A 22893-nucleotide genomic window follows, 5' to 3' on the forward strand; every position below is an offset into this window, starting at 1 on the left:
AAATAATGCTGCTATGAACATAGTGGAACAGATGCCCTTGTTGTATGAATGTGAACCTTGAGTTACTTTTTCTAACTTGCTGCTGTTAATAATAATAATAACCGGTGTCTTGGGATGCTACCGAGTACGTGAGATAGCCTCTTGAAGAACATCAATTCATTTGACCTTCACAGTAACCTCATAACTTGGGTAAAATTAGCATACTAACTTCTAGCATATAGGATCTTGCCAGCAATATTGGGGGAATGCAAGACATGTTTGATCCCACAAACAACACCAAATGGGAGTCTGAGAGGGTTAGTTTGTAACTTTCAAATTGCCATCACTGAGCAGAGATCTTTAATTAAGGAATTGTCTAGGTCAAAATATCCTGTGGCTATTTCTTTGGATGACTGTCTTGATTATTAATTGATGGCAGAGTTGGGTGGCATACTTCCCTAGGGATTCATTGGTTTCTCTCTGCTCTTGGCTGCAGATGTGACTAGCTGCTTGAGTTCCTGCTTTGGCTTGTCCTCAGCAAAAGGCTATCACCTGGAATTGTAAGCAAATAAACCCTTTCTTCCCTAAGATGCTTTTGGTCAAGAGAAATTAAATTATAATGGGATCCATAGCTTGTGAACCATAGTCTGGGGCCATCTCCATCATTCCCAAAGGAAGGTCCCTTCCTTTCTCTGCATCCACAGAAATATGGAATTGCAATGCAGAAATTGGCAAGGGGAAAAACATGCCTGTATTAAGTCAATACTACTCCCAGGATGGGATGTGTCTGAATGAAAAACAACAAAAAACAAATAAATACAATGCAAAGTTTAAGGAAATTCAAGGGCTAAATCATAATAGGATCCCCATTTTTGCTTTGTGAGGTGTCTATTAAGTAATAACATACTTAGAGGTTGTTCCATACATTTGAAGTCAGTGGTTTGACTTTTCCAAGTGAATACCCTCATATACCTAGCACCTAGATCATGCCAGGGATAATGGTCAGCATTTCTGATCTTCCCTCTGTTTCTCTCAGTCCTCATTTTCTCTAGAAAAACATGGCTCTGATCCTCTCATCATAAATTACTTCTGATATCTTTGAGTGGGTATATATGATTAGACAATTCATGTTATGGGATGCAATTAATAAAATAAATCTTAGCTATTGTGCAATAGTAAATTCAAAGTGTGCCACTAACACCATGATCAAACTTCAGGTCACTTCTATCAGGTAGAAGCTGCCTTGGCTTGTGAGCTACAAACCCCTCTTCTTTTCCCCATCCCAATCATAGCCAGCATGGGCTCTGTGTGCAAGATTCTTCACCTTTCTAACCCTTATGACATGAAAACCCTGTAGTATGTATTCTCTTTGGACTGATTCTCTCATAAGTTCAGCCAAAACCTGTGGATCAGGATGATCATACTATATGACACATGGACATATCATGTCCCATGGTATGAATTTTGTTGACTTATCAACATACACAGATTTGGGCTCTCATGGCCACAGTGCTTGCAATGGACACTCTACACATATCTGTAGCAGTGTCAGTCTCCATTTATCTAAAGGTAGATTCTTTGGTGTAACCACAGGGTCCTGTGGGAAGCATTCATTCTACACAGTGGTTCTCAACCTTCATCATGCTGTGACACTTTAATACAGTTTCTCATGTTGTGGTGACTCCCACCATAAAATTATTTCATTGACGCTTGATAACTGAAGTTTGGCTACTACTTATCTGATATGCATGATATCTGATATGTGATTACTGTGGAAAAGTTGTTCAACCAGCAAAGGGTTGAAAATCCACAGGTTAAGAATCACTGTTTTAACAGGTTAGAAATTCCCACTTCCCTATTGGGTTTAAAACAGCCACAGTGTCATTTTACATCCCTAGCAGGGATGGATGAGGATTTTGGTCATATCCCATCCATGCTAAACTTTGGTACCAGGTATCAGTCTCTGATTATACCCACATGGGTTTGCACAGCTGTATCCTTTGGGTGTAACTTGTCCTTTGCTAGTAGCTAGTGTGCTCTTGTACTCATTATTAACTCTAAACTTTTGTCAAGCTACATAATTTTGTTGTTTAGTTACAAGAGATTTTTATATATTATGGATACATCTTGTTTGTCAGATAATACCTTGAAAACAATGGTTAGTCTCCTTCTTGCTGATTTTCCTTTTCATGTATACAATTGTACATATTTTGAAGGGTATGATACTTTAATAAAAAAGTCTATTTTTTTTCTTTCACAGCTAAACCTTTATAGTGGTCATATCTGAGAAATCTCTGCCTAATAAAAGATCCCCAAATACTTCTTCTAGTTTTTGTTTTATTTTGTTTTGAGACAAAAGTCTCAGGTAGTCAAGGATGACCTCAAACTTTTAATATAGCCATGGGTAGCCTGGAACACCCATTCCTCCTGTCCCCCACCTCCCAAGTCCTGGGGTTACAGATGTACACCACTGTTCCTGTTGTGATGGTTTGAATGGGAAATGGTTCTGTAAGTGCTGGAATTTGAATGCTTGGTCCTAAAGTTTGTGATGTTGCTAGAGAGTTCATGGAATCTTTGGGAGGTGGACATATGTCATTGGGGTGAACTTTGAGTGTTTATGTCCTTCCATATTTTCTGTTCCGTTTCATGCTTGTTTTCAGATGTGAACTCACAGATTTTGGTTCCAGCTTCCCTGCTTCACTGTCACAATGGCCTCATCTCTCTGACAAATATTCCTTCTAACCATTGCTTTTGGTTTTGGTTGTTTTATCACAGTAACAGAGAAGAAAATCCACCTGGCCTTTCCAGACATTAGTGCTATAGTTCTGAACATGCAGTTCTTGTGTGGAGGCCTGTGATAAATTTTGAGATGGCTGTGTGATGAGATTTAAAGACCAGTGTTCATTGCTTGTGTGTGGGTATTCAACTGTACCACTACACCAGAATATTTATTTTTAATCTATTCTTGCCCTTTTGATGTTTGCTTGCCCTATGTCAAGATGCTACTGCCTTATTGACGGTGTATTTAAGTTTTGGAATCAGAAAGTGTTAACTATTCAATTGGAATTTATTCATTTTCTACACTGGTTTGATGCAAAGAGAAGCTTTTTCTTTGAGAGAAGACTTCCCACCAGCCTGGTTCCACAGCCGCATCAGTCCCAAATAAACACACAGGAGGCTATATTAATTATGAAGCTATTGGCCTTGCTTGTTTCTTACTGGCTAGCTCTGACTTAAGTAATTACCTCATAATTGTTAGTCTAAGTATTTCTCTTACCGGAGAATAGTTCCAGGCTTCCTACCCCATGGTGTTACATCTTGATTCTCTGTGTTTCTCCTTTCCAGAGTCCGTCTGGACTCCTAGTTCCACCTATCTTGATTCCCTCTTGGCCAGCAGTGCTTTATTGACAAATGCACAGGACTTCCCCCCAACAGTTTTATTCTGCATTTCCTATGCTGTTCGTTCTACATGGGTCAATCTGTGAAGTTTTATTCTAAAAAGGCCTTTTGGTATTTTGACAGAAATTGTTTTTAAGGAAGAGTTTGGGCAGAATTACCATGTTAATAACACCTCGTCTTCAAACTTGTAGATATGGCTTGCCGCTGTTTATTTAATAGTTCTTGGTTGTGTTTTATATTTTTCAGTTGTAAATCTTATACCTTTGCTGTGTTTGTTGTATTTCAGGGGGTTCAATTGGTAAGTGAATAACTTTCCAAGTTTTTCACATTAACAAGACAGAAGTACAATTTTCCAAATATTATTTTAGTATATTTTAGTTAATTGATATAGGAGGACCCAACCCACAGTGGGTGGTGCAAACCCTAATCAAGTGGGTTTGAATTGTATAAGAAAGCAGGCTACACAAGCCATGGAGAGTGAGCCAGTATTTCTCTACGACCTCTACTCCAATTCCTACCTGCAGGTTCCTACCTTGAGTTCATGCCTTGGCTCCCTCAATGATGAAATAGGCCCTTTCCTCCTCCAGTTAGTTTTCGTTAGTGTTAATTAGCATTTTATCATAGCAACAGGAAGTTCACTTTTTGTCTGCAGTCAGGAAGCATTGGCACTGGTGTTCAGCTTGCTTCCTCTTTTCCCCTGTTTCACTTTATTCAGCTCAGGTCCTGCCTGTGGGATGGTGACATTCACATTCAGGGTGAGTCTCCCTTCCTCAGGTCTACCTCTCCTGAAAACCCTTAACAGACCTGCCTAGAGTTGTGCCTCATAGGAGATTCAAATCCAGCCAACCGGACAAGGAAGATGAGCCATCACTGCAAAGCTCTAGTTTTACATTTCTGTCTTCCAGAATTGATGGGCTAATGTACACACCTACCAACATTGATCAAGGCTTCCTTTTCCTCCAGAACCTGGTAAGCACTAGCATCCATTGTAGTTTAGTTGTTCACCCTACTTACTGGAATGAGGTGGTATCTCCTTGTGCTTTTGCTTAGCATTTCCTAAGTGGCAAGTAGTGATGGAACATTCTTTTCTTTCTTCATGTATCTGTTGGTTACTCACATGTGTGTCTTTGGAAAAACATTTTATCAGATACTGAGTGATTTGTAAGATTTTGTTATTGAGTTTGTTTTTATATAGTTTGAATAGCAACCTCTTTTCGGGTGTATAGTGCACAGGCTTTTTCTCTCACTCTGTAAACTGCCTCTTCACTATGTTAATTGTTTACTATGCTGCGTGGAAGTTTTTTTAGTTTGACACAATCCCATTTGTCTAATTTGCTTTTGTTTTCTCTTGTGCTTTTTGGGTTTTGTCTAGTTTACTTTTAGTTTGCTGTGATAAACACTATGACTAACAGCAGTGTAGGGGTGGAAAGGGTTTGCTTCAGCTTATGTTCTGGTTATAAGTAATTCTCCACTAAGAGAACTCAGGGAGGGAAGGATCTCAGGCACTTAGAGCAGAAGACTTGAAGAAAAGGTGCTTACTTATTTTCTGGGGTAAATTTTTATACATCTTTGGTCTACCTGCCAGGGGATTGTGCCACTGACAGTGGGCTGGGCTCCCTATATAGTCAGCAATCAAGATGACATCTTGCAGACACACCCCCAGCATAATCTAATCTAGGCTATCTTTCAGCTGAGGTTTCCTCAGTTGACTCTGGCATGGTAAATTGATGACTGAAGCTAACTCAAACAGGTTCTTTTCTGATGACTCCATGACTGCTCGAGTTTGTTTGCTTATAGATTCAGTGTTTCATCTGGTTCAAACATGTAGTTTTTACTCTTCTACACATAGGCATCCATTTTCCCTACCGATGAGCTTTCTCCAGAGCATGCACTTACAACAGTAGGTTGCACCCATATGGATTTGCTAGTCTCTGTACTCTTCCCCATTGGCCCATGCGCCTTTCCTGGTAATTTCACACTGTCTTGACTGCTACAGTTTTATGTTCTGAAATGTGGCAGTCAAATACTTCGTGCTTTAGTTTTTGTGCTCACGATGTAGCACATTATATAGCTGTGTGTAACGTTCAGAACTTTCTTCTATAGTTCCATGGATCATTATAATAGGAATGGTCTTGAATCTGCAGATGGAAGACCATCTCCCTGTGGATATTATTTGTTTTGAAGCAGGGTCTTGCTATGGCATGTACTCCTCTTTCTGCACCCTGGCCAGTGCTGGGATTACAGACACATGCCTCCAAGCTCAGCTTCATTTCCTTTTGCTAATATCTCATGCCAACTACCTTGGTCTCAGTTTATTGACCTTGGGAATGTCCTCTTCAGTGACGTTCCTGATAAGCCCTTTTGTTTATTTTCCTTTTAGGTTTTAGGCTGTCTGTGACTCATTTGTGGGACTTTAAAAACTGTATTTTGAGACGGATCTTCAGCATATCCTTGGGTTACAAATATCTTCTGTTCTAGGACTGCATATATATCCCAATTAATTTATGTTTTGCTAGACTAATCTTTTAAGATTGAAATACATGAGTATATTCTTATCATTAATTTCTCAATAAAATTAAAAAGAAACAAAGAATATTTTATCCAGAAGCATGTAAGAACTGATAAAGGCATTGAAAAGAAACTAGATTTTTTACTAGCTAGTCACTCTGATGAGTACAAGCATAAAGTTCTTAAATTATGATTAAGTTATTAGAATCAAGATATATGAAACTGGTAATATAATCATATCACTTTTTATGAATGTTAGTTATCTTAAAATTTTTATTATACTTTGTTTATTTAAAAGCTTAAAACTTTATTATAAAAGATGTTGCAAATGAAAAAAAATTCACACAGTGAAATTAACCAGGCCTAAAGGCTATACAGCCTTCCCCCCTTTCATTAAGCATAGATTTTTTCCTCATACAATATAATAGTTTTCCCTCACTCTACTCTTCCAAATTCCTCCCCACCTTCTTTCCCATCTTGTTCAATTTCCTTTTGGTCTCTCATTAGAAAAGAACAGGCTACTATGAGATGAAAATGAACCATAACAAAATAAAATATAATATGATAAAACAGAACTAGCATATTAAAGTTGGATGAGAAAAATAAAAGAGCCCCAAGAGAAGACATAAGAATCAGAGACCCACTCATTTATACACTCACGAGTCCCATGAGAGTACTAAACTGGGAGCTGCCGTATATGCAGAGGACCTGGTGCAGACCTGCTTAGGCCCCCTGATTGCTGCTTCAGTCTTTGAGTTCATATGAGCTTAACTGTTTTAGAGGCCTTCATTCACGAGGTCTCCTCTGTCTGCTTGGTATCCCCCAGTCCTCTGCCTCCTCTTCCGTGGTGTTACCTGAGCTTTGGGATGAGCAATTTGATGGAGACATCTCGTTTTGAGCTGTGCCTATCTCTGTCTGTCCCCCCCTCCTCCCGCATACTGTCTGGCAATGGGATCTCTGAATCTGTTCCCTTCTGCTGCAGGAGAAAGCCTCTTTGATGATGGCTGAATAAGGCACTGGTCTGTAAGATTAGTAGAATATCATTAGGAGTCATTTTACCATTACCTTCTTTTAAAAGACCAGTGATATTTGGTTTTTGCACTAGGTGTCTGGACTATCTAGTCTCTTGTTCTTGGTCACTCTAGCAGTGTCACCTATGGGTTCTATCTTATGGAGTAGGCTTTAAGCCAAATCAGGCATTGGCAGGTTACTGCCAAAAGGTTTGTGCCACCATTGCCCTAACATATTTTGTATGCAGGACAGATTATAAAGATTGTACAACTTAATGAACTCCTAAACAGAATAGGTATTTGGGACCTGTGTTTGTGTGTAAGCTTGTGCATGTACATATTTGTGTGTGTGTGTGTGTGTGTGTGTGTGTGTGTGTGTGTGTGTAAGTCAAAGGACAACATACAGGAGTTGATTCTTTTCTAGGAGGTGGGTCTTAGCCTTCATATTCAGGTTGTTAGCCTTGGTAGAAAATGTCTTTACCCAGAAATACAAATCCTCAGTCCTGAAAGTTACATTTAAAACTCAATGTATTTCCCTTCATTAATGGAAGAAAGAAGAAAACAAAAAAATCATCCACAAAGATGCAAAAATTGATAAAGTCAGATAACCATGAGATAAGACTTATTTTCAAATTATAACTGAATTTTCTTAATACATTCTAAAATATCTACTAGAAAATCAAACCAAACTCTAGCCAACGTGGTATTTAATGCACCTGTCTGCAGCTGTTTCCACACCTGAAACTGGAACTCCACAGATGTCCTCTGATGCTGTCTTCTCCACATTAGCTACTGAAGATTTTAGCCACTTTGTGAGAAAAGAGAAAACACAGAGAGTAAGTGTAAGATGGAAAAGAAGGCACAGATTTTCAGCTGCCTCCCTTACATGTGATCTGTAAGAAAGTTGCACACATAAATTAAGACAGATTTCCAGGCTGCAGAGGGAAAATCCACAGAATCATATTTTGAGCAAATGGTCACACAATAAAATACTTTGATAAACACCACGAAAGAGAGACGTTCAGCAAGTGGTTGTGGCTCAGGAGGAGGCGAGGACCAAAGAACATGACCGTTGGCTTCATGTTACTTCTGCCATCAGCATTGGAGTCCAGGTAATACAGAACTTTCTGACCTTCGGGGAAGCAGAGACCCAGGTGTTCCTCCAGCTCTAAAACCTAGTGATTGGTATAATAGGATGCACTGGGTGGGCCTACCTGACACCAGGCAAGGTTCTGAAGTCATTGGTTCTGGGTCACCTCAGGGTGATGCCTGTTCTGTACCTGGGTCTGTTCACTGCACCATACTTCAGCAGACTGCAGATATAGGCATGCTTCCAACTTGGGAGAGAAAAGAATTTGAGGCCTGTGACACTGAAACCTAGAGCTGAGAAAAGCCCCTTGATTCTGCATTTTCTTGCTCGTTTTTAGAAGCTCAAAATATTAATGGAGTAGAAAAATGGCTCTTGTAACATGAAAAATAAATGACCCAGAGACTGATATTGTGGTTCAAACTTCAAGTTGAAGATCAGAGAAGCAAAGCAGCTGGCCACTAGCTTCTTACCTCTACCTCAGACTAAAAGGATTAGTTCTGTCTCCATGAGTTCTCACCAAGCCTCAGACTGCAAACTTTCTTCAGTGTGGCTGGAGATTGAATGCCTCCTACTGAATACTTGCTCCTGTCTTTTATATCTCCCTACTGCTGGGATGAAAGATGTGAGCTATAATTCTCTTTTAGACCTATTCAATCTTATATAGATCTGGGCGACCTTGTATTCACAGAGATCTGTTTGTCTCTTAATCCTGAGTCCTATGATTAAAGGTGTGTATCACCACTGCCTGATCTCTATAGCTTGAGGCTGACTTTGCTTTTCTGAATCCTCAGACAAGCTTTAGTAAATCACAAATAATATATCACTACAGGCTCAGAAGTTAAGAGCATTTGCTGCTCTTCTAGAGGACCAAAGTTTGGTTCCCAGCATTCATACTGGGTGGATCACAGCTATCTGTAACTCCAGATTCTGGGAATCCACTGCCCACTTCTGGTCTTCATAGGTAACTGTACACACACATGTATGTACTTACCCGGCACATAAATAGCATTAGATCTGTTGACCTGAAAGTAAAATGGCTGCTAGTGATCTGGAAGGGTGCTGTGGAAGTGAGTAGTGAGGGCCAGAGTGTGGGTGGATGTGAGATCAGTATTGATATAAGGACCACTTGTTGAACATGCAGCTGTTATTAATATTTATGCACCTGATGTGAAATCAAACAAATACACATAGCAAATAGTGTGAGGCCTACAGGAAAGGGAGAACTTCACCTTCCCTTTTCCCATGATGGACAGATTATGCAGATGAGATATTGTTGTCTGTTTACTTTGGATTTAAATATTGCTTCCTAGGGTAGAATAGACTCATACAACTGAAGAATCTTACAAAGATTAGGGGATAGTTGTTACTGCTCACTGAAGTCATGTGAGCCCTAAGCAATTTCTGGGGAAAGGAGACTCTTTAACAGAGCTCTCTGTAAGTTATGCAGAGATCTGCATTGATACAGCTTTTCTGGAATCTTCCATATGTAAGGTATGAACCTTTTGGTAGTTTATCTGTCATGCGTCTATAAGTAACCCTTCCTTTAGGATTCTGTCCTACCTTTTTTTCCCTTTGGTTTTGGTTGGTGTGTTTCCCTGTGGTGGTAGTGACTATTGTATGTTCCCTGCTGTAAATGGTAAGGCATGCAAACAAAACTAAGTCATCTGAGAGTGGAGGTTCTTTGATGGGAATCTCGGAGTGGATATCCTTCTGAATGAGGTGGTACCCTTCCTTTGATGGATGGGGTCTGCCAAGTGAGCATGATGATGCCCACAAACAGCTGATATAGGGGAGTGAGAGACAGAGACAGAGAGAGAGAGAGAGAGAGAGAGAGAGAGAGAGAGAGAGAGAGAGAGAGAGAGAGAGAGAGAGAGAGAGAGTGACTGGCGGTGGGGGGAGGCAGTAAAGTAAGCTGGCTGTGACAACAGTTGTGTGGCCTTGACTGTGGTTGATGTGCTGAGGCTCAGCTGTCTGTTCAGAGAACTTGCCCACTTAAGGGAATCATTACAATAGGAAAAAAAAACCACATGGGCACCATCATCTGCACACCCGCTGATCTGGCAGGAATCATGGAACAAAGGGAGAGTGAGATTGCGGTGTTGGCATTCTGATTCTTACAGCTGGCAGGATGCAAAAGAAAGAGTGCAAATTAGATCTGTGCTAAATAATCCTTCCTGGCATCAACAAGCTTGGAACCTACAGAAAGATTAAGACAGAGAGAAAGGAGAGAGCTAGGCAGAAGTCATGAAATTTATTCCTTGGGCGAAACTTTTAATACAGAGGAAGGGGAAATCCATGATTTGGAATGTAGTTGGGGTTTCATAGTGACTAATACAGGCAACTATACATGATATTGCTTCCAAATTGCTGGAATTTGGAAAGATTTTTTTAAATAATGAAAGGTCCTCTCCCAGCCTGGCTCATGAAACCATGTGAAAGAGGATGATGGAATTAGTCTGAGTGCTATGGAAGTGGAGAAACTGAGTCAAAAAACTCCTTGAGACTAGGCTAACGAGACAATATGAGCGAAATCAAGACCTGACAGGCTGGCTCATTTGAGTCTTTAGGGACACATGGGTATCACTAGCTGAAGTCTCCATGAACACCAGGAACTGCAAAACAACGGAGCAAGAACAAGTGTCATTGAGGGGTCTGGACTCGAAAAGGGCTATTTGGTGATCTGTTCTTCAAGGCAGACAGGCTGTTCACTGCAGAGTTAACAAAGTAGATAAAGAGATCACTCAATGGTTGAGAGTGTTTACTGTTCTTGAAGCCGGTCAGAGGAGCATAGTTCTGTTCCAGGAACACACAGCAAGCAGTTCACAACTGTCTATCACTCTATCTCTGGGGACATTTGAAGCCATTGGCATGCATGCACGAATACTTGAAGACACACACACACACACACACACAAAACTTACAAGAATACTTTTTAAAAGTAAGATTATGACTCAACAGGAACCTCAGGAATGGTGTGGGTGTTTGTTGGCTTTGCTGAATACTGCAGTGGGACATGATCTTTGCAAAGCAGAAGAGGAGTTGATGGCTCAGAGTGATTGAGTTTGGAAGTTGGCAAAGCATTCATGAGAAGATGAAAAAAAGAGAGAAAAGCAGATGAAGGCACATCTTGGTCACTCAGAAACAAATGTATGAAGATCTCTATTGATCTGGGGTTCTTAAAGAAAACCATAGACAGAAAGGTGAATTCTGAAAGACTATAAAAATTTTAACTCTGCACAGCAGTTCATAAAAGGAGTGTGAATGACAGAGAAACATAGGTGACAATGATCCCACTTGTCATGGATGGGTAATTATCTCCCTTGAGTATACTGTGTAGATTTCCTCTCTGCAAAATAGTAGGCTGAAGGCACAGACTGTTCACTTAGCTCACAGTCCTTCTAGGATCCATATATAGCTGAAAGTGACCATGATACCAATCCCAAGCTTGTCAGAGCCCAGGGCCCACCTCAAGCAAAAGGAACAGCAGATTCAACTTGCCTTTGATTCCAGCATCACCATACAGTACAGGCAGATTTATTTAAGTTCATGGTGGGTGGATGCAATGACTCCACACTAGAGTCATGGGATGAGGGAATAAGCAATGCAGGCCATCCGTACTGATGCACCTAGTGTTGTCAATTTCATAAAACCATTGATAGGAGCAAAGAGATCATTTGGAGCCATACCAGATGCTAATTACTTTTAGCATTTCCTCAGTTGCTGAATCCTAAGACCAATGGCTACCTACTTGAAGTGAACAGTGGTAGATCTTCAGAGATCCTGCACACACCCTACAAAGAAATTTCATTATACATTTCTAATTCTTTAGTGTCTTACAAATTTGGGGACATGTCTTAAAGACAAGTTAACTCAGCCAAAGGTGAGCCTGGATGAAGCCTGGCATGGGAGTTAAAGGCACTTTAGTAGCCTCAAGAATATTGTGGGTGTCATGTACCTTCTAGCTTGAGCCCCTGGTTTGACTCTCCCAAAATGATGGCCTGTACCCTGGAATTGCAAGCTGAAATAACACCCTGCCCATCCTCTGGTTGTCTTTGGTCAGAGTATTTCATGACAGCAATAGAGACAAAGGCACAGCGTAGCCCATGTAATAGGCTCTGTTGCTGAGTCCATGTAATGGTGAGAGAGTGGACTCAGGTTGTCAGTTCTCCAAGGTCAAGTCACAGCACTGAGGGTCTGGAGTCTGCACATGCTGTCTGTGTTCTATGAGAGCAGAGAGGTGTCTCAGGGAGCTTTGAATGCTGAGCAATGGCACAGCAGTGGAGTTACAAAGGGAAAGGGGGCACCAGGGAAAACTCAGGTAAAACTCTCCAGGGCCCAGTCATTCTCTGAACATGTGGGTTGAAGGAGAGGAGAGGGTGGGAAGCAGATTTCCAGATTTCTTGTCCTGATGTCTGGGTTAAGGGTATAGACACTGAGAACGAGGAGGAATAGGTGACTAGGGAGTGGTTTGGAGCATGGGCCACAGTTCAGTGTCAGGCGACAAGAGAAGGTTGTTTTCCATTTCCCTTCACTGCTGCTGGCTTGTAATTTTGGTTGTTTGCCTGACTTCTTAAAGACTTATTCTTACTTATTGTGTATGAGTGCTTGCATGTATGTGTATGTCTTTTCTCACTTTAAATTAAAGGTTTTGAGAAGTTTATATAATGTATTTTAACCATACTCATCTCCGACTCCTCCAAGTTCCATACCCTTTTACTTACCATGTGTGTACTCTCTTTCCTTTTTCTCAAGCCATTAAACACAATTTTTGTAGCCCATATACTCCTAGGTGTGTGGTCATGCACTACATTCTTAGGAGTGTGGTTGGCCTCGGGATGGGGTTTCACCCTTAAAGACAACTGACTCTTGTCTTCCTAGCTGTCAATTGCTAGTAGCTCCGGGTGGGACTCAGTGCACACCTCATCTATCTGTGCTGGGATTTGGTTTGGTTTGGTATGGTTTGGATTTGTGCAGGTCTTACATATGCTGCCACAACCATTATGAGTTCATATGTGTAACTGGCCCACTGTCCAGAAAACATTGCAGTCACACAACTGCTTCTGGCTCTTACAGGTTTTCTGCCTCCTCTTGTGCAATGATCCCTGAGCCCTTGGGAGGAGGTGATGTGATACAGATGCCCCATTTAAAACTGAGCAGTAAACCGGGCGGTGGTGGCACATGCCTTTAATCCCAGCACTCGGGAGGCAGAAGCAGGCAGATCTCTGTGAGTTCAAGGCCGGGCTGGACCGATAGCCTCCAAAACAATACAGAGAAACCCTGTCTCGTAAAAACCAAAATAAAATAAAATAAAATAAAAATAAAACTGAGCAGTACAAAGTTTCCTATTCTCCATCTCTTGACTAGTTATGGGTCTCTGTGTTAGTCTACATCGATTGAAAACAGACAAGCTCTGATGAGGCTTGAAAGATGCAAACATCTATGGGTATAAGGATAAGTCATTAGCAGTCAGTTTAATGCTATGCTCCCTTAGAAGAATAATAATAGTAGGTTCTCCCCTGGGGCCTGTGACCTGTCTAGCCACAGGTTCCTGGCCCTGATCATGGTGCCAGGTATGGGTTTCAACTTGTAGAGTGGGCCTTAAATTCAACTAGAAAGAGGTTATTTCTATTCATTCCAAATGGTTGAGAACCATTTGAAAAATGCTCAACACCCATAGCTGTTAGGGAAATGCAAATTAAAACTGCTTTGAGATATTTCATCTTACTCTAGCCAGAATAGTAAATATTTTTAAGGCAAAAATGCTGGCATTTGTGTGTGTGTGCCATGGTGGTGGTGGGTGACACTTGTTCACTGCTGATGAAGGTGCAAACTGGTACAGCTTACTATGGAAATCAGTGTGAGAGTTCCTCAAAGAGCTAGAAATAAATACAACAGTTACACTACTCAGGAGTATACACAAAGGAGTTTATATAGAGATAACTGCTCATTTGTGCACATTGCTGCTCTATTTATGTTATCTAGGAAATGGAACAGCCCAGGTACCCATCACCTGCCCCTGATTTGTAAACCACAACCTAGTGATGAACAGGGAAGATGTTCTGATCTTGTTTTCCTGTTAGATTCCAAGCTCTGAAAAGAAAACCATCTAACCCTGCATTGAGACAGCAAAGAGAAACATCTTAGTGATATGTAATTTGGAGCTGAGTATGGTGACACACACATGTAATACTAGCACTCCAGAGGTAGAGGCAAGAAAAATCAGAAGTTCAAGGTCACTCTGAACTATATAGTGAATTTACAGCTGACCCTGTAATAATTGAGATGTATGAAGATGTTAGAAATCTCACTTTGGGGTTGGTCTTAAGACCCTTGCTCCTACCATTTCAAATTTATGAGAAATATGCTATTATTTTGGTGGAGCTCTCATGTTCTTGTTTTCTTCTCCACTTCTAAATTTGTTGATGATAAGAGGGTGGCAAATTAATGAGGTAAACCTAGTGGCAACCCTCTGAATTCAGTGCTTTGAGAGATGTTTACAGAGGATGGCTATCCAGTTAATGATTTCACAATGTCTGTGTCCAGCATTGGATTGTGAGGAATTGAGACATAAGTTGGCAGGCCAAAGGAGATCAATGAACACAGGTATGAGGGGAGACACCGGGTAGTCTGGCATGGCTTATGGATCACTGTGGACATACTCTTTGACTGTGGGGTGCTTGAGAGGTTCCACGTCAGTGAACAGAGAATGTATTTTTGGGTTGATTATTCAACTGACCTCTCATTTAGTAAAACTTGTCGGTGATATAATAACAGCTGGTTGTCATCTTTTGTCTCCTGTCCCATGGTACTCTGTTGGGGTTCATATAAGCACACATCACTGGCATTTAGGAAAGCAAAAAGAGAAAGCAGTGGTGCATATGTTTAAAGGTGAATTACTCTAGTCCAGTAGTTGTGTTAGACTGTCACAAGCACTATACCTACCATGCTAGTGAACCAAAGACTGGTTTTAAAAAGTGCCTTGTGACTCAGTCCAGGATCCTAAATATGTCTGGGCATAGCTGTGTCTTAGCAAAGTAAGACTGAGCCAGGGCATTAAGAGACTAACTGGGACCATGTTCATGGGAATGAAATATTAGGAGGAGGAGGAGGAGGACACACACACACACACACACAAACACACACACACACTTGCTTAGAGTGGATTAGTTGTAGAGGTATCCATGCTGGGAGGATTTGTCGTGTGCGGATCCTGTGACTCTTAAAAGATGACATCTTGAGCTTTCCTAGAGGCTCACATAATTAGAGCTCTGGAAGACCCCTTTCAGGCCAGTCAGTAGCTCTAGCTACATGAACATCTATTCTCCAAAAGGGCAGAATTTGAAATGACACAGTTTCTGTGGGAGTCTTTTTTTTCTAATTCTTTGGACTAGGCAATGCTTCTCATTAAAATAGGGTCTTCAAAACATCATTTTGGTACTTGGGGCTGCCTTTTCTATCATGCTATTTCTTTAAAATTTACTCTCATGTAACTTTGTGATAAAATCCAGGAAGCATCATCTCATTAGGCTTTTTTATTATTATGCTAGCTGTCAGAATGATGTAATGGTTATGCTGGAGAATATATCTTTACATAAGTGTTCTAGAAACTGAGGCATGAAAAGTTACAATGACTCCCAGTGTTCCAGGCTTGCAAAATTTTATTTTTAATGTGAAATAGATCTGTGATTACTTCACAGCTTGCCAAGTAAAACTATCACTTCCATGGAGATCATCTTGTTGACTCTTGGCTTTTCCAAATGCATTTAGGATTAAATATAAAACTCTTAAAATACCCACAAGACCCTGCATGATCTGGCCCGAGCCCAGATCTTCAGTCTCCTATGTCTTCTTGGGTCAGGCAACTTCAGGCTTTTCAGATCATCAACACATCAGACATTCATCTTCTCAGTATCTGTGCCCACAACATGACATCCAGTTTTGGCCAGCACCACTCTTTTCCATCCATTCTTTCTGTGAGTGGATCTTGCATACACTGCCTATCACATTTTGCTTGGTTGTGCCACAGTGACAAGCCAATCTCAACTGCAATGGCTGGCGGTAGTAATGGTCAGCTTCCCAATCTTGAGTTGAATCTCACAGAAGCCTCATAAAGACCCCAAGGAATGTTTTCCCTCCCCACCCTTTCCCCTACATCTTTGAGACAACATAATGTCATCCCAACATCTTATCTCTCTTAGGCTTTCCAACTTAGCTTATATTTAACCTAAGCCCCTTTAGCACTAGCGGTGCTGTGACCCAATCCTAGTGATGAACTTGGGCCCCACTCTGAATCTTCTCCTTCTCCTCAGTGTACACCTACTGTGGTTGTCTTCCACTCATTCTCTGAAGGAAACCCACTCTGTTTACAAACTATATCTCAATTCATGGAGACCTTACAAGTCTATAGCCTGTGTGTTCTTGTAAATTTCACCCTTTTCTATCTAAGTCTTTTTAAAGTGTCAACTGTCCTTACCATGAGTGGTGGCTTCCTAGCAGTCCAAAGACATCATGTCTAAAGGCATTATGCCACAGCATTTCATCATAGAGTGCTATACTGAACTCGGTGAAGAGTGTGCGCAAGTGCTGGATATGAGTGTGTGCCAGTGCTGGATATGTGGTTCAGTGCAATCTACCCCTCAGAGCAAAACCAGCAGCCATCTTCAGCAGATCAGTTGTGTCTGTTCACAAGAATCATCATGGCAGGTCTGCGGACTATTAACATTCCCCTGGAGAAGTTGGGAGTAGGGAGGGCCTTTGAATCTTCACCTGCTATTCCAGTCACTCTTTCCAGTGCTTTGTATGTAGTGTTATACAAATTGCACATGGTCTTGCTGTCTTTGGTAGATTCTAGAGTACATAGGTTGGGAAAACTGAAATGGGTTTCTATCTAAGCAGCCATGGGGGATCCATCATCCATGTTGGGTACAAAACTTTGGGGCCAGCCATGCTCCTACCCATAACTCCTCTGTAAGTAAGTTGTGAACTGTTGTGGAATCAAACTTTGTTTTTTTGTTGGGACTTTATGAAGAGACAGCACATATCGTTTACATCTCCCCCTGACTCCCTCCATAGGGGGAGATTTTGGCAAATAAGAGTTGATTGATGTAACCGCAAGAGGGTACATAGTGTAGGTAACAGGCATGGAAACCAGGACACCAACTGTGGTGACTGGAGTGAGAATGACTCCCATAGGTTCACATGCTTAGTGCTTAGGGAGTGACACTGCATGAAAGGATTAGGAGTTATGGCCTTGTTGGAGGAAGTGTATCACTTGGGGTAGCCTTTGAGGTTTCAAAAAACCTAGACTAGTCCCAGTGGCTCTTTCTCCCTGCTGCCTGTGGATTCAGATGTAAATTCTCGGCTACCATGTCTGCCAGTGTGCCACCATGCTTCCCACCATGATGATAGTGAATTAAACCTGGGAGACTGTAAGCAAGCACCACTTAAATGTGTCTCTTCACATCAATGGAACACTGACTAAGACTCCAACACTGCCTGAGTCCTTGATGAAATTTCTGATGAAATTTTTGGCTTTCTTTATCTTGTCAGGTGATCGTCTTTCTGAAGCCTTCCCAGAAGTCATTCAGCCCATCACTATTCACCAGGTGCCTGGGATGTGCAAGACTCTTTTCTGGGTGTAAGAAACGAAACACAGGCATTCCACAGTCACAAAGTCTTCCAGCTTAGACAGTGGAGGAGTGATTTAAAGTCTCAAAATTGAGTCTTGGGTTTTTAAAGTTAATGCTTATGATGGCAAAACTATCATGCTTGTGTGCAAACTTTAGTCTTTTATTCAGTTTTGGTGAGTACTAGTATGCTTGTAGCTGTAGCCACTGAAATGAGAAAGGAAGGCAAGCTAGCCAACTCCAGCTAGCAAAGATGAAGATATTCCAAGTTGAGGGGCAGCCAGGAGAGGGTCCTAATGTGTACCTAAGGATGTGGAGATGTGATTGGAAGAGATTGGCCAGGTGCCTGATGGCATAGTCAGAGTCAGACTGTAGAATCATAGAACCATAAAAAAGTTATTTTGTCTTATTCTCTTTAGAGACAGGGTCCCATGCAGCCCATACTGGCCTTGAATGCTCTACATAGCCAAGGGTGATCTGGAATAATTGAATATCCTGCCTCCACTTCCTAATAGCTGGGTTACAGGTGTTCATTGCCATACCCAGTTTACTGTAGTTCTGGGGATCAAACCTAGGACTTTGCACATATGAGGCAAGAATGTTATCAACTGAGCTACATTCTCAGCTCACATATAATGGTTAGTTTCCGTTTTCAGTTTGACACAACCTAGAACCACCTAGGAAGAGAATCTCAGTGAGAGACTGTCTACATTGGGTTAGCCTGTGGCCATGTCTTACTTAGTTAAAGTAGAAATACCTACTCTACTCTGCATGCACCACTTCCTAGGCAGGTTTCTTATGCTATATAAATGGGAAAACTGAGCTGATCACAAGCAAGTAACCAAGCATGCATTCATTTCTCTCTGTTCTTGACTGTAGACGTGCTGTGACTAGTTCTTCGAAGTTTCCACCTTGAAATCCCCACAATGATGGACTGCAAGGTGGACTTACAAGTCAAAACAAATCCTTTCTCCTCCAAGTTGCTTTTAACCAGAATGTTTTTTATCAAGGCAACAGAAATGAAGACAGAGCACCACAAATCAACTTTTTGTTAGGTTTTAATGGCCGTGCTTAGCCTTCACAAATCCAGATGTTGGAGTTCAATAGCGCATTGAATCATCTGAAGCATCTTTGAGGACCCACTGTTACCTTTGTGCCTGACTTAAGTGTTCCAACCTTTCATTTTCGAACACAGTCTCTCTTATCTCATTGGACCCCATTTCCTGTCATTTTGTCCAGCAATTAGACAGTGCACCCAGACAATACACTGTTCCTCAAATGACTCTCTCACACTCATTGTAAACTGTCCAGGGTCAGCATGGGGTTTATGGCACAACAGTACTACTAGCTAAGTCAGCGAGGCTGCCCCAGACAAAAGAGCCCTGGCTAGCTCACTGACCCTTTGACTCTTTCATCGACACTGGCACACTCAGGTTGCCAGTTAAAGCCCCTGTAATAACAGCCAACTGCTCACAAGCATCTGGGCTCTTAATGAAACTACATCTCTTTCTTCCCTAGAGGGAAGGAAGAATTGTTGGTTTTCTCTTTCAATTATTTTTCCAGTCTATTAAATTGTCACAGCCCTTGTGTCTCTGTAAGAGGTGGGTGTCATCGTAGCTCATCTCCCGGAGCCTGGGAACAGTGGTGCCATAGGGAGTTGCTTTGTGAGTCTGTTTTCCCATCACCAAAAAGAAGCAGATACAGATGGAGACATTCACATGCTGTGGGTGTCCGGGAGAGATTGATGGGACACGCAACAAGCGGGAAGAGGATGTTTATGCCATTGGGTTATATTAAATATGCAATTTTAATCCAGTAAGCTGTTTATCTTTTCGTGCAGCTTGGTCCCCAAGATAATTACCTTGCTGAGCAGTCCGTGTCATGTTCGAGGCAATGTGTGTGCAAGGATACGCACAAAAATCGGTGTGCGACTGGAAAACATAGGAGAGAACACAGGATTAACCCAAATTTTAGAAAAATGTATGGTGGGCAGTGAAGGCAGTAAGCAGATGGACTTTTCTTCTCTCTTACTAGGGAGCTTGGAAAGGTCTGTTTTCCTTAGAGTGACCAACAGTGATTAACTATACCTTTATTGTGTGTCAGGTGCTATATGAGTCACTGTTTGTTGTAATCAAATGCCCCAAACCAGTGACCTGTGGGATGGAGGTTTTATTTTCATTCACTGAGTATGTGATGGTTACATTTACTGTCAACTCCACAGGACCGAGAACAGCCTGGAAAACAAGCTTCTAGGTGTGCTTGTGAGGGAGTTTCTATATTGCATTCATTGAGGTGGGAAAACCCACCCTACATGCGGGCAGTGCCATCCAATGGACTGAAGAGAAAGAAAATTGAACACTCTCATTGTTTTCTGCTTCCTGACCCTGAAGGATGCTATGTGACCAGGTGCCTTCTACTGCTGTTGCTTTGACTTCACATTTTCATGGCTTGGGTAGTGTCAATTTATAAGGATCACCTAGGAACATATCTCTGGGTACTTCTGGGAGGAAGTTTCCATACAAAGTTGCAAGACCCACCCTAAATATGGGCTGCACCATTCCATGGGCTGAGGTCCTTAGATGGATTACAAATGAGAAAGGGAATCAAGGGTTTGAACTCTTCTCTCTGCTTCCTGACTGTGGATGTGATATGACCAGCTACCTCAAGCTCCTGCCTCCATGACATCCCACCAATGCATCTATCAGGCTGACCTAGCGTCTTCTCCCCTTCCCAGTCAGTCTGACCTGTGTGTAAGTATCTATGTTTTAGCAGATGGCAACCCCATCCCTCTATTTGGCTGAAGTACACCATAAAGTCATTGTGTGTATGTGTGTGTGTGTGTGTGTGTGTGTGTGCACGCGTGTGTGTTGCATGTGTGCACATCTTGGTAGGTGTGTGTATATCTTTCTTCATATGTATTTGTGTGTACAAAGTTGTAAACATGTGTGTATACATATTTGCTTGCATATGTGCGTTGTCATGCATATGCTTGTGTACACATCTTTATATGTGAGAGTGAGTGTATGTTGTGTGCATATCTTTGCATGTGTGTGGGGATGTATGTTTGTATATATGTTTGTCATCATCAGTCAATTTCAGGTGTCTCTATTATCCTCCAGGTAGAGACAGATTCTCTTACTGAACCTGGGGTTCAGTCCAGCTGTTCTGTCTAGGCTTGCTGGCCATCAAGCTTCAGGGATCCACCGGTCTCTGCCTTACCATCACTTACTGTGCTGACAGGAAAGCTTACCTTGCTTGGTTTGTTGTAGTTGCCTGTCTGCTTCTATTTCTGCCTCCTCCATTGTGGTCTCAGTACCTAGCCAGAGGTATGCACCAGATTTGCCCACCCGCTGGTATCACTGTCTCAGCTTAAAACTTTTATCTGGTTGCCCATCTCACTAAGAAGGCATAAAGTCCTTATGAAGGTCTATAGAACCATAACTAACATCACATGCTCCTCCAAATCTTTAACCTTATTTCTAACTGGCTCTGGCTTCAACCCAGCAGCCTCTTTGCTGGGTCTCTTGGCTATTGTCCCGGGTTGGAACAGTCTCTGTCTTTCAGATGTTTCCACTTCCTCCTTTAGAGTTTCCTCATGTGGCTCCTGTGCCATGGTTTGTGTAAAGGTGGGCCACCCCTGACATTCCCAGTGCTGCTCTTTCCATGGGCTACCTTCCTTGTTCCATTGATTGTCCTTTAACAGACTTCACAACTTAATTGTGTGTTGTGTTTCAGATGTTCACCCCCTACTGGAATTACAAATGCTTTGAAAGTGATTCTGTTTGTTTCTTCACCTTTGTGTGGTATAGCAACAAGCAGCTGAATGAATAAATAAATCTCAATAATCGTTGCCCAGAGCAGTAGTTCTCAACCTGTGGGTCACGACCTCTTTGGGGATTGGATGACTCTTTCACAGGGGTCACATATCAGATATTCTTCATATCAGATATTTACATTAAGATTCACAACAGTGGCAAGATTACAGTTATGAAGTAGCAATGAAAATAATGTTATGACTAGGGGTCACTATGACATGAGGAACTGAATTAAAGTTTTGCAGCATTAGGAAGGTTGAGAACCACTAACCTAGGGAGTAATGAGAGTGATGGTGCAGCCTCAGGCTTGTTATCTAGGCCAGCCCGTTGCTGTGCTGTGTAAGGACTGGAGCTTTGGTTATTGACACCGCAACTATAACATGCATGGTCACTTATGGATGTAATGCCATTTTGAGGCAAGAGCGTATTGCTTAGATTCATCCGTCATTCTAATAGCCTTTAAACTCCTGCCAGAAAGCATACTAAATGCTAATATCTTAAATGTTTAATATTCTTAAGCGTGTTTTCATCAATTACAAAAATTATCTGGGCATTCAAATTTTAAAATAAATGCCTCTAAGATTTAGGGGAAAGGGAGTACATTGCTGAGAACAGATGCCTTGGATAGAGAGTGTCTGTGGAATTTACTGGTCCTTTCAATACATTTCCAAAGCTTTCATGCCTCAGTTTTCTTTCTTTATCATTTATGAGCAGCAGCAATATAGTGACCTGACTAAGAGGGTCAATGAAAGGTTTGATAAACGGCTATATGTGGAGAACTCAGATCAAAGCCTATCATGGAGTGAAGACTGAATAATCAAAATATCAAAATAACAATGCTTGCACATGGGTACATGTGCATGTAGAGGCCAGACACTGAGCTCTGGTACTGTCTCTCAGGTACACTACATCATATTATTCCAGACAGGGTTTCCCACTGACCTGGAGCTTACCAAGACAGCTATGGCACTGAATGTCAGGGAGCCCCCTGTCCCTGTCTTCCCAGCTCCAGGTTTACAAGCACTTGCAACATTCTGTGATTTTTTTTCTTTTCTTTTTTTCTGCACAAGGTATGGGAATTGAACTCGATTCTCAAGCTTGCAAAGCTTGTACTTTGCTGCCTGAGCCATCTCCATTGTCAATATTTCTTGTTTTGTTTTTAACAAGACAGTTCAAAGAGACATTATATAGCTATGGAAGCCCTTATGTTTTGAAATAAAGCAGCATAACTGTCTAGTTAGCCCTGTGCAATGCATCTGCTATAAAGGAGACAGTGTCTACATAAAAAAATACCCATACATATGATGATTTACACCAGTAATAATTGCCAACCATGTATCAAATGTCAGGTGCTATTCTAAAGCATTTTGTATATATTTGAAAATTTGACAAAGGGGCTGGGGAGATGGCCCAGTGGGGAAAGGGCTTGGTGCACAAGCATGAGATCCGGAGTTTAGAGTTCCTGC

General features: G+C 41.5%; 1 long non-coding RNA gene across 1 annotated transcript in view; it reads left to right on the plus strand.

Moving 5' to 3' along the window:
* Window positions 1-19427, plus strand: part of LOC121141340 — a 45238-nt gene extending 25811 nt beyond the window's left edge. The window contains exons 3-4 of the long non-coding RNA XR_005878223.1: window positions 17536-17591; window positions 18492-19427. This is a non-coding gene — a long non-coding RNA (uncharacterized LOC121141340). The remainder of the gene's footprint in view (window positions 1-17535; window positions 17592-18491) is intronic.
* The last annotated feature ends 3466 nt before the right edge of the window (window positions 19428-22893 follow it).

This window comes from Mesocricetus auratus, unplaced genomic scaffold, assembly GCF_017639785.1.
Source record: "Mesocricetus auratus isolate SY011 unplaced genomic scaffold, BCM_Maur_2.0 Super-Scaffold_100007, whole genome shotgun sequence".
Classification (NCBI taxonomy): Eukaryota; Metazoa; Chordata; class Mammalia; order Rodentia; family Cricetidae; genus Mesocricetus; species Mesocricetus auratus.